Source organism: Lycium barbarum, chromosome 3 (genome assembly GCF_019175385.1).
Source record: "Lycium barbarum isolate Lr01 chromosome 3, ASM1917538v2, whole genome shotgun sequence".
NCBI classification, from domain to species: Eukaryota; Viridiplantae; Streptophyta; class Magnoliopsida; order Solanales; family Solanaceae; genus Lycium; species Lycium barbarum.
The window spans coordinates 96,334,618-96,346,383 of record NC_083339.1 but is presented as its reverse complement, the minus strand read 5'-3'; the positions used below and the strand labels follow the sequence as shown (position 1 = coordinate 96,346,383).

Here is an 11,766-nt window from a genome sequence, read left to right as displayed (position 1 = left end):
GTTCCCTTATGTGGTACGGTAAGTACAGAAAGTAAGATTTAACTGTGGAAAATCCTTGTTCAAGGGATTAAAAACCACGACCTACCCCAGTAGGATTTCAACTCCACTACATGAGAAACTTTAGGTTACAACTCTATCGTAAGCTAGGAACTAACTCCCACAATCCCTCACCCCTACAATAACATTTTTGCAACCTAGGAACTAACTTCCGTAGTCCCTCCACACTTGAAATACTCTTATTGCAAGCAAATCCACTTGACTAACTCTAGCCAAGGACACTAAGGTTCACTATGTTATATCCCGTATTTTTGACCTAGAAAATTTAATCGTCCAATATGAGCAAAATTACCCGAGCCCGAAGAATTCGATCATATTCAAGGATGAAAATCGAGAGCTCGGTGTACAAAGAGCTTGAGGTCCCGAAATAATTTAGGACTTAACAAGTGTGACCACGGTGATTGAGAATAATATTTCATGTATGGAAAATGAGGCTATGGACTAGTGTTATATTACATGATTATGGTAATAGATATATGGAAGTTTATCCATGTTAATTGTTAAATATCAAAAGTTGTTGAACTTTATTTTCCACCGAACCTAGCTTGTCATGTTTTAAATGTATTTGTAAGTATTCTTCATTTTTAATGAGTTTGGAAAGAGGAATTAGTGGCCAACCACCTAACATTTTAAAGACAAGGTTTCACTACTATGTTGGAACATTTGGCATTATTCTTTCCTTCCACGTAAGGCAACATTGCCAAAATAAATGTTGCCAGAATATATGTGTAATAACCGACGTTAAACCATTCTTTTTTTAGCTTATCATTTTTTTATTGAGAGTCATGGCCATGGCTGCCGAAGCTCACGGACGAGCTCAAGTTTGGAAGAAGAGAAATTAAATTCTAGAGGTGATTTACAAGTTCAAGGAGACAATAGCAACATTGGATATTGAATTGGGGAAGAGGAAATTGCAAAATTGGAGCAATTAAGAGTAGAAATTCCTCCGAGAAAATTAAGGTAAGATTTTCTTGTTTTATTATGTAATTGTGTTAATAGTGTTTTAATGGAGTTATTAAAATTGGATTGGACGAAATTGGGATTAAGAAATTAATTATGTGTGCAATTAGTCATATATGGAGTTAGTGGAGACAAGACATTAATTAAATAATGGATAAGTGTTGTAAAGTAATTCCACCTGTTGCATGGTAAAAGAGCACATGGTGACTAATGTCTTAATTTGCTGGTCGTGGCATTTTTTTATGAGAGCAAGTAAGGACAGCTTATATGTGTGTGGACTCCACTTAATTTAAGAAGGAATATTGCTATGTGTCATCTTTGTTGAATAAGCATTTTAGGAAAAGAAAGAGCAGCAACCTTTCAACAAATATGTTAGTTATTGAAGCCATCTTTTTTTTCGAATAGTTCACACGCTAGAAATGAAAATGGAGCAGCAACTTTCCTAACATTTTTGGACGATTTCTAAAAAAGGAAAGTGAGCAGGTGGCAACATATTTTCCTTCTTGGAAAATTAGCAACGTCCATATTGTACAAGCAACAATGTTTTCTTCATTCGAAGGAAGAAAAATAGATCCATTCTCAAGAATAACGTACGGGTTTTGCTATCTACCTCGACCTCATTATTATATTTTGTTGTGTTATTAAATCCAGGCTTTCTTCGAAGTGAAGTAAGGTGGAAGGAGATTATTTCTTGGCATATGATGTAAGAATTCTCCTCTACTAGATATATTTAAATTCGTCCAGGTCATAGTTAAATTGTGAGACGGGAACTACGAAATTAATTGCAGGAAATCGGATAAATGGTTATTGTTATCATACAGACTGTTTGGTGGTTATTATAAATTATTTAGTGAGCTAAAATATCGTGAAACGTGCTGTAGCTATTGTTAACCTGCTTGTTGTTATACAATGTATATACGAAAATAAAGGAGTGTATACAAGTATCGATATAGGAATTGATGGAATAAACATGAACTTACGAATAGAATTATCAATTGATATAGTTGGAGTTGTGGGCTGTTTTTCTTGTTGTAAATATATGATATAAAGCCAAGATTTGTGGTAAATGATGTCCTTATCATATTGGGAATATTTTTAAGGTTAAGAAGAAAACATACGAAAAGGTGCCATGGAGTATACGGATTGTAATTCGAGCTTGTCGCTCGTAATAGAGTATTATGAAATTGTTATGGACATGCATGTTGTGTTTTGGGATTTATTTGTTGTTGGGCTGATATACCAAATTGGGAGATGCTAATGGTATAGAGGAGATGCTGCCCGTTTCGTTTTAGAATTTAGTCATCAATTAATATATATGATATGCGAAAAGCCTTCTTAAGTCACGTGCATATTCTTACGATTATAGGTTTATCATATTAATTGTGGAAGTTCTTGGCTGGACTGAGCTCTTGAACGACGTAAGGTATGTAAAGACTATCCCTTCTTCCTTTTGGCATGTTCTAGATGTAAGTAACATATGATATGAGCCTTGCCGTAATTCTACTCACTAGTTCCAATAATGACTCATGATTTTCATTCCTTTCTTGATGTTAGAACTTTAAGGATAGTCGAGCTATTGCCTCGAGTCTATTATATGATTGACTAATATAAAATGTATAGAAGTTCCTATTCTTAAAGGATTCCATAATTAGAGGTGTCCTTGACTTTCGTAAGCTACCTCATGTTAATTTGATACATGTATATGATCCCTGAAACGTTCCTTGTTATAGTTTGTAATGACATTTAGAAAGAACTTAATATGATTGTTATCCTGATACTTGAGAGTTGATTAGTTTACTTATCTATTGAGTCTCAAAAGATGATTTGTATGTATTTGGTTGCTTATCACTCTGCTCGTGCTTACCGCTACATCCTTCACTGAGTCCCGGGCCAGGACATGTTTTCGTGCACAGATCCACTGCATTATTCACCGAGTCCCTCACTAGAGGGCCGGGACACGTTATATATATGTATATGATGATATGGTGATATGATGATATGGGGATGGCGACCAGGATGGCACATGATGATCTTATTCACCGAGTCCCTCACTAGAGGGCCGGGACACGATATATATATACATGATGATGATATGATTTTATTTACCGAGTCCCTCACTAGAGGGCCGGGACACGTTATACATATGCATATGAACAGGATGATTCTCTAATGGTGACATTAAGTTTCATAACGAGTTATGTCTGATATTGACACCATGATTTATGATTCAAAGGTAAGCCTTGTGGGTTTCTGGTTATTGTACTGGTTTTCTGTACTCCTCACTTCAGTATGATCCTGTTTATTGTATTTTTGCTTTACATGCTCAGTACATATTCCGTACTGACCCCCTTTCTTCGGGGGGCTGCGTTCATGCCCGCAGGTACAGATGCTCACGTTGGTAACCCGCCAGCTTAGGATTCCTATTCAGCTATCTTGGAGAGCTCCCTTGTTCCGGAGCCTAGATTTTGGTACAGAATCTCTTGTGGTGTATATGTATTTTATCTAGGGGTACGGCGGGGCCCTGTCCCGTCATATGATACTGTTGTTACTCTTAGAGGTTTGTAGACATATGTGTGGGTTGTGTATCGATGTTGTTCAGTTGTGTAGATATGGCTTATGTTTTGAAACGTTCCCATTCGTAATGGCAGCCTTGTCGGCTTATATATATATATATATATATATATATATATATATATATATATATATATATATATATATATATATATATATATATATATATAGATGTTTTGAGAAGTAATGTGTTACGATAGCCTTGTTGGCTCGTTTATGGCGGGGATGTTCCCTTATATATTATGAAAGCCTGGTCGGCTTAGGTACTATAATGTCTGTTGAAAGTTGTACCTCCCCAGGAGACAGGTTGTTGTGATACGTCTAAACAATGCGACAGTTTTGAGACGACGTCTTGCCTTGGTATTGATAAGTCTGTATTATGCTAGTTATGTATGATTATAGTTAACAGGTACATACGTGTGTCCAGCTCGGGCACTAGTCACGGCCTACAAGGTTGGGTCGTGACAAAAGTGGTATCAGAGCAGTTCGTCCTCGGAGTGTCTACAGACCGTGTCTAGTAGAGTCTTGTTTATCGGTGTGTTGTGCACCACATCTATAAACAGGAAGCTACAGGACATTTAGGATGTTACCTTTCTTTTATATCTAAGATCGTGCGATAGAGCCCAGCCATAGGAAATGAAATTGCCTTTACTAATATTTGATTTCAGCTGAAGAACGACATTGACAGAAGAAATCGACTGAAGATATTGGAGGTTACACAGTATATAGGTAAGAATATTGAAATATGATTGAGACGTAAAATTGGAAAAATGAAAGAGAAGGTAGATAGGAAGGTATAGCAGGATGGATCGTTAAGGAATCAGGTACGTCTCGAGATGCGATATGACAGGTAAGTCCCGACACCTTTATACCTCTTATTTGAAATTGGGAGCCCTGTGAGGCTACGATACGATATAATATATGTGTATATATGTTGGCCCTGTGAGGCATTGTTGGTATTTCCTGCGTGCAGGTTCTGGGATAGTAAGAAGTACAGAGGAAACTCTGCCCAAATTTTCCCAGGAATAGGAAAAAGAAGGGAATGAGATAAATTCATAATATGTTTGGAGGGTTGATACCGATAAGGTAAATTTAAGAAATACCCCCACGTCATCCATAAGAGGTATCATTCTTTTTTGGGGCACCTTGTTTTGAAGAAGCGTATACGAGCAACAGAGTTTGGAATTCATTTGAATGGACCAGAATACCTTTCAGCCATATCTTTGCCTTAGAAAATGGCTCACATTGAAGGGCGAAAATGTCCAGCAATCAAGTTTCACTTTATTGGAAGAGTACAAAGCATACAACAAGTAGTTGTAAACAAAATAGTTCGTTCATGGCCAAAAAAAAAAATTTGAGGGTAAACTATGTGAGCTAAGCACTAGAAGCCCCGTGGTGCTCGGTAGATTCTAGTCTTCTTTGGATGGGGGTTGGAAAATGCTTCATGGTGACATTTTATTAGTTCTTAGTCGACTAATCGGAGATGAAATTCGTGAAGTGAAAACTCAACTTATGAGCTGCCATGAATCATGTGTTCCACGTGTTGTTGATGAAATGCTAGGACGACTCGGAAGAGCTTGCGATCCTAAGGGATAACTTATGACGAGTTTACAGTTAAAGGAAGTAATGGTATGATTGAGATAGAAGTACAAAGAAAGAAGAATTATGACAAGCTATGAAGATAGTAGTAAGACAGCTTGTGAGATACTAAGGGAAAGATCGATCAGAAAGGGTGAAAGGTTAAGTACGCCTAGTCCGCAGAGTGTGATTAAAACATAGTAAGAATCGCGAATAAGATTAAGAAGTGTTACGTTATAAGATGGATTACGAACAGGATGTAATGTGAATACCATAGGAATTGCTATAAAAATGAGTAAAGCCTAGCAAGGGAAAGGATACGACATGATTACTGTGAAACAGAAAAGCAAATGTAGAACAAATAAGAAATACTTACAAAGTCCTGTAGGGAAAGTTCAGAGTCAAAGTCAAATGGTAACGGAAGAGAAACCGAGAACAGGAAGAAGAGGACTTGAAAGGAAAAGGGAGATAGGGAGAAAGCGAGTAGCATTACAGTATAGCGATACGTTATGACATATACAGCTTGGAAAACGAGTAATACAAGTGGTAGAACTCTGAAAGACCCACCTAAAGGAAGATGAACAACGAGACAAGGATGGATGCCAGAAATGACTGTTATGGTAAGGGAAAATGGAAATAAACAGAATAGGTCTTGAAAACGAAAGAGAGGGATTATGTAAAAGTAGTGTTTTCAGAAGGATACAGAGGTAGCATGAGATTCTTCATGCACAAAATATAAGATGGGCACAGATTGGACGGATGAAAGGAATACTAAAGGAAGCACTCAAGCCAGACGTAACTAATTGAGTACGAGTATAGGATAAAAAGGGAAATATATAGCTATGAACGTAAGCTATAGTAAGATGAAAAGGTGATAAGACAAGACCGTTACTAAGGCGAATTTAATATGATCTCAAGCAAGTTAGAAGTTAGTGCTGAGTATACGACAAGGATGAAAGAGCATGAGGCATAAAGAAGTACTACGTGTAGGTGACCTGACCTTGGAAACAGTGAAATCCTTAAAGGACAAGGATTGTGGATTTGCAAAATAACGGATGTATCGTAAATTTATTAGAAGAAACAGACGGTATCCGTTGGGATAAAGAGAGTGCTATGAGAAAGCTTGAGATACTTATCATTAGACCATAAGCGCTACTGAATGGAGAATTTGGAACGACGATAAGCACTACCCAATTACTGATTGGGATGAATGGAATGTGGCTTCGGACAAATTGCTATCTTAATTACATTACTCGAGTACCAACCATCAAATGAAATTTTGTACCATACATCGAACGTTCTCATCGCCCCGTGATTTTGTTGGGTTTCAGACACAGGTAATCTAGGTTATTAATGACATAAAGGAAGACATGGATATGGTGCAGTATACTAAATATATTGGACAAGGAATCATAGGAATTCCAAAGTTGGAAATAAAGGCATAGAACGGAATATAAATAGATAATGATATAAGTACAACCCCAAAGGGGGGAAGCAGGAGAAGCTAAAGTAGGTACCGATGGAAACAATTGACGTTATGATATACCCCATATGGATACTCAAACCTCAAATGAAATCTCATGCTGAAATGGGTTGGAAAAATCTGAGCTAGCAATAGACAAACAGTAGTCAAGAAAGTATTTGGGGCAATGCCGACAATTATTGGTAAGGACCTGGGATAATATGGCATCAGAAGATGGGTGCTTATAAAAAATAAAATAAAAAGAGAAGAATATGACCAGAAAATGGTAACGAGTAACGTAAAAAGGCATGATCAGGAATAGCAAGGCTATACTGGATTAGAGGTTAAGATGTTAGCAACAGAGTTATTGGCTAATGACATTGTGACACATAAGTAGAAAAGGAGAAGGGGAAGGAAAGCAGTATGACAAGAAAGACTACGAACGAGTTTTAGTAGGGATATGTAAAGCAGAATGAACCAGGAAAAGGAAAGACTCTGACTAAGATTAGATACACTTTATACAAGTTGTACAAGAATAGTTATGCAACCTACGAATGTTTGTGTGCTAAGAATGAGACCAAGTGAGTACTTGATAAGAAGAATAAGGATTCAGTACTAACAACGTGATTGTGATATTTTGGATACATTAAGGAAAGTCGTAAGATGGTTTGAGCAAATTACCGAGATAGAATTATTGCTGAGGGCAAATAGGACATGACCATGGTGGAGCCAAAGATTTACCCCGATCCCAACTGTAAGATACAAGAGGTTAATGCAAGAAGAGACACGGCATGATAGAAGGGTAATTGATTCGTCATGAGGCCACCATAACCAGTATACTTATACAGAACTAGTTTAACATTCGAGGACGAATGTTCTAAAGGGGGGAAGGATGTTATAGCCCGTATTTTTTACCTAGAAAATTTAATCGTCCAATATGAACAAAATTACCCGAGCCCGAAGAATTCGATCATATTCAAGGATGAAAATCGAGAGCTCGGTGTACAAAGAGTTTGAGGTCCCGAAATAATTTAGGACTTAACAAGTGTGACCACGGTGATTGACAATAATATTTCATGTATGGAAAATGAGGCTATGGACTAGTGTTATATTACATGATTATGGTAATAGATATATGGAAGTTTATCCATGTTAATTGTTAAATATCAAAAGTTGTTGAACTTTATTTTCCACCGAACCTAGCTTGTCATGTTTTAAATGTATTTGTAAGTATTCTTCATTTTTATAGAGTTTGGAAAGAGGAATTAGTGGCCAGCCACCTAACATTTTAAAGACAAGGTTTCACTACTATGTTGGAACATTTGGCATTATTCTTTCCTTCCACGTAAGGCAACATTGCCAAAATAAATGTTGCCAGAATATATGTGTAATAACCGACGTTAAACCATTCTCTTTTTAGCTTATCATTGTTTTTTATTGAGAGTCATGGACATGGCTGCCAAAGCTCACGGACGAGCTCAAGTTTGGAAGAAGAGAAATTAAATTCTAAAGGTGATTTACAAGTTCAAGGAGATAATAGCAACATTGGATATTGAATCGGGGAAGGGAAATTGCAAAATTGGAGCAATTAAGAGTAGAAATTCCTCCGAGAAAATTAAGGTAAGATTTTCTTGTTTTATGGTGTAATTGTGTTAATAGTGTTGTAATGGAGTTATTAAAATTGGATTGGACGAAATTGGGATTAAGAAATTAATTATGTGTGCAATTAGTCATATATGGAGTTAGTGGAGACAAGACATTAATTAAATAATGGATAAGTGTTGTAAAGTAATTCCACTTGTTGCATGGTAAAAGAGCACATGGTGACTAATGTCTTAATTTGCTGGTCGTGGCATTTTTTTATGAGAGCAAGTAAGGACAGCTTATATGTGTGTGGACTCCACTTAATTTAAGAAGGAATATTGCTATGTGTCATCTTTGTTGAATAAGCATTTTAGGAAAAGAAAGAGCAGCAACCTTTCAACAAATATGTTAGTTATTGAAGCCATCTTTTTTTCGAATAGTTCACACGCTAGAAATGAAAATGGAGCAGCAACTTTCCTAACATTTTTGGACAATTTCTAAAAAAGGAAAGTGAGCAGGTGGCAACATATTTCCCTTCTTGGAAAATTAGCAACGTCCATTTTGTACAAGCAACAATGTTTTCTTCATTCGAAGGAAGAAAAATCGATCCATTCTCAAGAATAACGTACGGGTTTTGCTATCTACCTCGACCTCATTGTTATATTTTGTTGTGTTATTAAATCCGGGCTTTCTTCGAAGTGAAGTAAGGTGGAAGGAGATTATTTCTTGGCATATGATGTAAGAATTCTCCTCTACTAGATATATTTAAATTCGTCCAGGTCATAGTTAAATTGTGAGACGGGAACTACGAAATTAATTGCAGGAAATCGGATAAATGGTTATTGTTATCATACGGACTGTTTGGTGGTTATTATAAATTATTTAGTGAGCTGAAATATCGTGAAACGTGCTATAGCTATTGTTATCCTGCTTGTTGTTATACAATGTATATACGAAAATAAAGGAGTGTATAAAAGTATCGATCTAGGAATTGATGGAATAAACGCGAACTTACGAATAGAATTATCAATTGATATAGTTGGAGTTGTGGGCTGTTTTTCTTGTTGTAAATATATGATATAAAGCCGAGATTTGTGGTAAATGATGTCCTTATCATATTGGGAATATTTTTAGTCATCAATTAATATATATGATATGCGAAAAGCCTTCTTAAGTCACGTGCGTATTCTTACGATTATAGGTTTATCATATTAATTGTGGAAGTTCTTGGCTGGACTGAGCTCTTGAACGACGTAAGGTATGTAAAGACTATCCCTTCTTCCTTTTGGCATGTCCTAGATGTAAGTAAGATATGATATGAGCCTTGGGGTAATTCTACTCTCTAGTTCCAAGCATGACTCATGATTTTCATTCCTTTCTTGATGTTAGAACTTTCAGGATAGTCGAGATATTGCCTCGAGTCTATTATATGATTGACTAATATATGATGTATAGAAGTTCCTATTCTTAAAGGATTCCATAATTAGAGGTGTCCTTGACTTTCGTAAGCTCCCTCATGTTAATTTGATACATGTATATGATCCCTGAAACGTTCCTTGTTATAGTTTGTAATGACATTTAGAAAGAACTTAATATGATTGTTATCCTGATACTTGAGAGTTGATTAGTTTACTTATCTATTGAGTCTCAAAAGATGATTTGTATGTATTTGGTTGCTTATCACTCTGCTCATCCTTACCGCTACATCCTTCACTGAGTCCCGGGCCAGGACATGTTTTCGTGCACAGATCCACTGCATTATTCACCGAGTCCCTCACTAGAGGGCCGGGACACGTTATATATATGTATATGATGATATGGTGATATGATGATATGGGGATGGCGACCAGGATGGCACATGATGATCTTATTCACCGAGTCCCTCACTAGAGGGCCGGGACACGTTATATATATACATGACGATGATATGATTTTATTTACCGAGTCCCTCACTAGAGGGCCGGGACATGTTGTACATATGCATATGAACAGGATGATTCTCTAATGGTGACATTAAGTTTCATAACGAGTTAAGTCTGATATTGACACCATGATTTATGATTCAAAGGTAAGCCTTGTGGGTTTCTGGTTATTGTACTGGTTTTCTGTACTCCTCACTTCAGTATGATCCTGTTTATTGTATTTTTTCTTTACATGCTCAGTACATATTCCGTACTGACCCCCTTTCTTCGGGGGGCTGTGTTCATGCCCGCAGGTACAGATGCTCACGCTGGTAACCCGCCAGCTTAGGAGTCCTATTAAGCTATCTTAGAGAGCTCCCTTGTTCCGGAGCCTAGATTTTGGTAGAAAATCTCTTGTGGTGTATATGTATTTTATCCAGGGGTACGGCGGGGCCCTGTCCCGTCATATGATATTGTCGTTACTCTTAGAGGTTTGTAGACATATGTGTGGGTTGTGTATCGATGTTGTTCAGTTGTGTAGATATGGCTTATGTTTTGGGACGTTCCCATTCGTAGTGGAAGCCTTGTCGGCTTGCGTAGATATATATATATATATATATATATATGTGTGTGTTTTTAGAAGTAATGTGTTACGATAGCCTTGTCGGCTCGTTTATGGCGGGGATGTTCCCTTATATTTTATGAAAGCCTTGTCGGCTTATGTACTATAATGTCTGTTGAAAGTTGTACCTCCCCAGGAGACAGGTTGTTGTGATACGTCTAAACAATGCGACAATTTTGAGACAACGTCTTGCCTTGGTATTGATAAGTCTGTATTATGCTAGTTATGGATAATTATAGTTAACAGGTACATACGAGTGTCCAGCTCGGGCACTAGTCACGGCCTACGGGGTTGGGTCGTGACACACTACCTCCAGCAAAACCCAACTAATATACCTTAGACTAAACACTAGTGTGACATCTCTGAAATTTTGGATTGTAGCTTTGTGAGTGGACTAGCGCGAGTTTTAGGTGAACATAAATTCCTTATGAGATTAAGGAGATTAATTGATAGCTTTAAGAGCGTACCATAAGATTTTGAAGTCATATGAATCAGTGGAACTACATTCGTCAAAGAAAGTGAAATGCAAGTTCTGTTTGGAAAGGTTTTCGCAATAATTGAGCTAATACTTATTTAGTAGGGTCATGAGGAGGAGCTGTAGGTTCTCTTAGATGGTTAATAAAGTGTTATATCAGTGTCAATAAGGTTCTATGAGGATTGGAGGTTGAATGAATCGACGAGAGAAAGTTTTGAAAAAACTTGGGTTATACGGCCACTTATACGAACGGTATAACTTATACGGCCCGTATAATGGTTCGTATAACAATTCTAGAGATGGGTGAAACCATGGTGGGATTATACGTTCCATTTATACAGACCGTATAAGTTATACAGACCGTAGAAATGGCCGTATAATCTGGTCGGGTCAGTTTTTTCTCTTTTTATATATGGACGACCCTTGTTTCTATTTTTCATTTCCCACTCTCCCCAAAGTCTTAAAAGCTCTAGATCCTTCTCTCAAGCATATTCCCCTCAAACCCAAGAGAAATCAAAGATCAAATAGCAAGAATCAAGATATCCATGTGTTGGGA

General features: G+C 37.1%; 1 long non-coding RNA gene across 3 annotated transcripts; it reads left to right on the top strand.

The window, feature by feature from the left end:
• Window positions 1-800: 800 nt before the first annotated feature.
• Window positions 801-10,686, top strand: LOC132633955 (uncharacterized). 3 transcript variants are annotated; one of them, XR_009579970.1, is made up of 5 exons: window positions 801-1,017; window positions 1,669-1,720; window positions 2,384-2,440; window positions 9,414-9,470; window positions 10,428-10,686. It is a non-coding gene; the product is annotated as an uncharacterized LOC132633955 (long non-coding RNA). The 3 variants fall into 3 exon arrangements; XR_009579968.1 differs by having other exon boundaries at window positions 9,414-10,686; XR_009579969.1 differs by lacking the exons at window positions 9,414-9,470; window positions 10,428-10,686 and adding an exon at window positions 3,398-3,609.
• The last annotated feature ends 1,080 nt before the right edge of the window (window positions 10,687-11,766 follow it).